The 5,850-nt window shown below is 35.5% G+C and overlaps 1 protein-coding gene and 3 non-coding genes across 4 annotated transcripts in view; all 4 read left to right on the plus strand.

The window, feature by feature from the left end:
• The window catches only part of LOC117105342, a 25,840-nt gene that overhangs the window by 9,299 nt on the left and 10,691 nt on the right, over nt 1-5,850 (plus strand). The gene's annotated exons all lie outside the window — the stretch shown is intronic.
• Trnaq-uug lies at nt 3,138-3,209 on the plus strand. The gene has a single exon. It is a non-coding gene; the product is annotated as a tRNA-Gln (tRNA).
• Trnaq-uug lies at nt 4,245-4,316 on the plus strand. The gene has a single exon. It is a non-coding gene; the product is annotated as a tRNA-Gln (tRNA).
• On the plus strand, nt 5,195-5,266 carry Trnaq-uug. Its single transcript has one exon. It is a non-coding gene; the product is annotated as a tRNA-Gln (tRNA).

Here is a 5,850-nt window from a genome sequence, read left to right on the forward strand (position 1 = left end):
ACCGTCCACATCTATAAAAAATCTTGGTGTTTATCTTGATTGTAATATGTCAATGTCAAATCACATTGAAAATATTTGTAAATCTGTACGATTTCAATTGAAAAAATGTATCACGGATTAGAAAGTACATTACTAAAGACGCATGTAACCATGCAGTGAGAAGTCATGTACTCTCTAGACTAAATTATTGTAATGGAATCCTTACAGGGTTACCCAGCACACATTAGGAAACTACGAAGTCTTCAGAATCGGTCTGCACGTCTCATATATCGTGAAAACAGACGTAGTGATGCCAGACAACTGATTAATTCTCTTCACTGGCTACCCATCAAAGAACGCATTTTATTTAAAATTCTTTTATTTGTGTTTAAATTTTTCAATGATAAATTTTTCAATGATCAAGCACCAATATACTTCAGTAGTTGTTTAAAAGTTCATCATACATTACGACCAAATCTTCGCTCTGAATCAGACCCTTTTCGCCTTTCATGCCCCTTAGTTCATAGTAGATCAGGTGATCGTTCCTTTAGTGTAACAGCAGCCATAGAATGGAATAAATTCCCTACAGTTATTAAAACAACAAATAATGTTGAATCTTTTAAAAAACTACTGAAAACATATCTTTTTTCAAAATTAACTTGAGCTTATTGCTTCAAATCATTATTCAACTCTGTAAACGCTATGATATAGTTTTCTATGAATAGCGTATCTAAATACTAATACTAATACTAAATACTAATACTAACAAACGCTCAGGAACTGTCTGCCATACGTTTGATAAATTAAAATAAATAAGAAATTTTAACTAAACTATATTATGATTTCTCTTTTAATCTGTCACTACTGAAATAGAAAAATTGCACACTGTAGGCCTATCAGACACAAAGACCTTCTGTAGACTTTGCCATAGTCAGTGCCATATAAAGGAACCACAACCGTTTGAAATGGAAAAACCCCTAAGGTAATCATGAGTTAGATGGAGTCGCATCAGTGGCGGCGCCAGGATTTCCCCGACGGGGGTACAAGGTTCCCGACGTGGGTGTTGATGTCCCCGACGAGAAAAAAGTGGGCGTGGTCGGGCGTCGCTAAAACCTGTCGAACGTAGCCCCCCCTCCCCCGAAAATATGACAATTTAGGGGTTTCAAATGCTTATTTAATCAATTTTAGAGTCTATTAATATGTAGAAAATACATATAATTTTTTGGAATTTTTTTCTCCCCGACAAATTGTGGTTTTTCTCCCCGACGGGGGTGAACTCTCCCCAACGAGGCCCTGCCTCCCTCCCCCTACCACTGGCGCCACCCTTCTCACGGCTTTCCCACGAACCGCCGCCACTGAGTAGCATACCGTACTAAACTGATAGTACAGTATTAACGTTGAGTATTCACATCATCTCTCTGGTTATGCATCAACTAAAATTTCTGTAACTATTTATTATTCATTAACACGCTGGTCATAAATTAGCTACAAATACACGGACCAGCTCTCATAATCTAAAATGTAAATGTCTAGGCCTAGAGGTTTCTGACTGTTTCTTTGTTGAAATCCACAATATTCTCTTAAGCCAGTGTTCTATCTTATTACAAAGGATGTACAGTATTCCTTGTCTTTACCTAATTATCCGATGAACCATCCACAGGCGGGTTCAATTGAGTTCTTGTTGGGCAAGTCGGAGTAATTCACCCATAATTCATTCATCAATGAATCCGTTTTATACCACCAAAAGTCATGTAGTCAAAATGCAATAACAGTGCGTTCTCTTTGAACGCTTCAGTTTGAGATTGGTCTGGCGGTCTGACGAAAGATGAAGTGAACTTAACTCAAATTACAATGTAGCGACGTGATTTCTCTTATTAAATATGAGATCAGTTCTCTCAACACCAAAAATCTGTTGCAAATGCGACCATTCATATCACGAATTAAAGTGCGTAACTTAGACCATAGAGAAAATAGAACAAAATTAATCAATAGGCCCAAATGCCTTTAATTACTTAAAATCACCATCTGTCCATACGTTTCGAAATCATACGGATGAGCAAAATGTCAGATGGCCTGTTGTCAAAGATTTAACTCTGCAAACTGGAATTCCATTTGAATTGTTTTACTATATAAAATAGTATTCCGATCAAATAAAACATGTCAATTAGACATTAAGCTACAGCAGAGCTTCATGGTTTCAGCAAGACACATGACATGGCAATGCCGTAGCCAGGATTTTCAAACTGTGCAGAACAATAACATCAGGGGGGACCCACTTTACGCGTAAAATCAAATAATGTGGACCCATTTCTTAAAAGTTAACCCATTTTACGGAAAATGTGAAAAATCCGATTGGACCCATTTTCTTAAAAGTTTACCCATTTTAGGCTAAATTATAAGAAATCTGAACCCATTTTTCAAAAAGTGGACTCATGCATAAAATTGCATAACTTGGATCCATTTTTAAAAAAATGTGGACCCTTTCTTTGTGGGCCCACTAGAAAATTGTTGGGACTATCCCAACTGTCCCAATAGCTGGTTACGGCATACCGTTTGTAGGCATCATAGTTGTATTGTCAGGCTAGGTCTTGTGGTTACAATTATATGAATTTCTGCTCCTCCCCCATGTTTAATTACGGTATTCAGGAACAGGCTATGTGAATACTGATAGGTATAGGCCTATGGTTTTTATTTATTTCCATACAATATTAAATTATTTTTTATTTTATAATAGTTCGGGTATAAATGCATATAAAATACAAGAATAGACCTCAGAATATTGAAATACGATACAAAAACATATATAATAAAAAGCAAGCTCAGGAGAAACTAATTTAAGTTAAAAACTAATAAACAGTTCAGTTACCAAAATATAAATATTAAAAAAACAATGACAATGAGACATAAGATAAGATTAAGGTCACAAAGTAGGCGCCTATTGAACAGTTTACTTACCAATGTACCTTACATTCATTTCATTGAACACAGAATAAGTTGAAAATGCAAGTATTTATAGTTTGTGAGCAAGGTAAATGATTAAATCAAAATTAAATTATTTGTAACATGATTATTTCCAAACGAACATCACGGATTAGTAATGAATAGGCCTACGTTAGAAAAAAAAAAATACTACTGGTAGCCAATAGTGGACATGTGTTGGTTCTATGGTGTAATGGTTAGCACTTTGGACTTTGAATCCAGCGATCCGAGTTCAAGTCTCGGTAGAACCTTTTGTTTTTTATTATTATTTTCATTTGGCGGCTATATACATTTTTCAAACAAGATTGTGCAAAAGAGATGTTGACATCCAATGGCATAACGTATCTAGGACCCCAAAACCGGTCGCGCCCCAGTAAGTCGCGCCCCGGTCTCGCCCCACACCAATGTCCGAGGTAAAAAAAAATCAAGTTCAAGTCACCTTACATCTTCTTTCACCTTGACATCTTCTCATATATTTCTATTAATGCGCGGCATACAGACAATCTTAAATTTTCCCATTCTTTAGCCAGGACAAATACTTTTAAATACTGTACTCAATTTTTAATTCATTTCCTAGAATATGGGAGACATTACCTGCTGACCTCCGAAATTCTCTCCTTAATACTATTTACCAATATTTTCTTAACAATCTGAATAGACATTACGCTAACTCTTAATTATTGAAATTAATTTTTAAATTTTTACAGCACTTTTTATATTTTTAACCTCATTCTTCTTAAATATTGTAATTAATCTTGTTTTATATATTTTAAGTGCAATGTAATTTTTGATGATTTGTTTGACATTTTTACATTGAATATTTTAAGATAATTTTTAATGCTTATCTGAATATTTTTATATCTCTAAATAACTTTCAAATTAAATTTGCTCATTTATTGATTTTTACACATTTTTCTATATTTCAATATTTATCTTTCGATTTTTTATCTTTTTGAAGAATTTTATATTGCAAGTATTTGTGTTTTTCTCGTGAAATGCCTCCACTCAACAGTGATTGATTTTACTTTTGGAGTGTCCTGTCTCTTTTTTTGTACTTTTGTGATTTCTTTGCCGTTTCTGTTTATGTACATTTTAATTGTTTGAGACAAATAAATGAAATGAAATGAATGAAATGAAAAGTCACCTCATATTATCTTATTTTGCGACCTACTTCCCCTCACTTAATCCTCAAGGGCACCCCCAACACCACTCCACCTTTCCCCACCCACTCACATCAGCTCCCTATTTTCAGAACTCTTACATACGTCATTGCCAATGCGTCTGTCGGTTCTATGGTGTAATGGTTAGCACTTTGGACTTTGAATCCAGCGATCCGAGTTCAAATCTCGGTAGAACCTTACCTTATTTTTTATTTTTAGTTTGGCGGATATATACATTTTTCAAACAAGATTGAGTAAAATTATGTTGCACTATGGAGGAAATGGTTGCACAGATGTTGACATCCAAGGGCGTATCTAGACTCCAAAAACGCTCGCGCCCCGGTCTTTCCCCACACCAATGTGTCGGAGGCAAAAAAAATAAGTTCAGTCACCTCATATCACCTTATTTTACGACCTATTCCCCTCCCCCTGTTAATCATCAAAGACACCCTTACCACCACTCTACATTCTTTCCCACTAACTCACATCATCTTGCTCTTTTCAGAATTCCTACATACGTCATTGCCAACATCTCTCGGTTCTAGGTGTCATGGTTAGCATTTTGGACTTGGAATCCAGCGATCCGAGTTCAAATCTCGGTAGAACATTCGGGGTTTTTTTTTATAATCTTTTCGCGACTGTTTAAAGTTCTTTTGACTAAATAAAACAAAAACATACTAATTCCTAGAAGAAACAGAGCAATAAGATTGACAAAATAAAACAAAAACATACCCGGTAACTCTGGAGAGAGACAAAGCCAGGCACATTTTGAAGATTCGTATTGAGTAAAATTAGGCCAAATTGTTGCACATAATTATGTTCACATTGTCGGTTCTTCGTCGGTTCTATGGTGTGTATTGATTAGCCGTACTTTGGACTCTGAATTCAGCGATTTTTTTTTTGCTGGCGACTGTGAACATTTTTCAAGCGAGATTTAGTAACCTTAAAACCATATTTAATGTTGATGATTTTGTTATTGATATAATTTCTCATAAAGTCTTGTATGGCCGGGTCAAGCCTCCCCTTGTGAGAGTGTTAAATCTAGGCCTAAAGTTGCACAACAGCCAACATCTGTCGGTTCTATGGTGTAATGGTTAGCACTTTGGACTTTGAATCCAGCGATCCGAGTTCAAGTCTCGGTAGAACCTCATTTTAAATTTCTTTTTGTTTGGGACTGCATATTCAATTGACATTCATTAAAATTAAGCTAAAAATTATCACAAAGGTAGTGGAATTTGGAAATCAGAATGGTCGATTGTGATTTGTTTTATTTTTACTTTTTTTAAAACATGCTTAAATCTAGGATTTGATATCCATCACTATTCACTCCACGGCATTTTGGTTAATAAAATGTTTGAGTCAGACTTGGTAAACACACATTTTCTGAACTGTGGGATATAATATTGTGCCATTCGAATTAAATTCGAATTTAAGCAAATTGGCCTACGAAAAGGCCTAGTTCTCGCCCATAGCTGTGCAGACCGAAACGTACACACCCAAGCTTGACCGGGGGTCACGAGATGTAATCACTAAAGTTTATTCGCAACCGGGCCATGAACCTATTTACATGCCTTGTCGTGTCTGTACTGACTTTTAAATAATACAGTAGGAAAGCCACTGGAAAAATCGTGTCGAATTTCGCCTAGGAGAGGGCGTCCTATTTTTCGAAATTAGTTCAAATTTTCAGAATTTGATGGTGTTTGAAAAAACGTTAATTCATCAAGTAACTTAC

This window comes from Anneissia japonica, unplaced genomic scaffold (assembly GCF_011630105.1).
Source record: "Anneissia japonica isolate Jap-2015-1 unplaced genomic scaffold, ASM1163010v1 scaffold287726_len2788222_cov184, whole genome shotgun sequence".
NCBI classification, from domain to species: Eukaryota; Metazoa; Echinodermata; class Crinoidea; order Comatulida; family Comatulidae; genus Anneissia; species Anneissia japonica.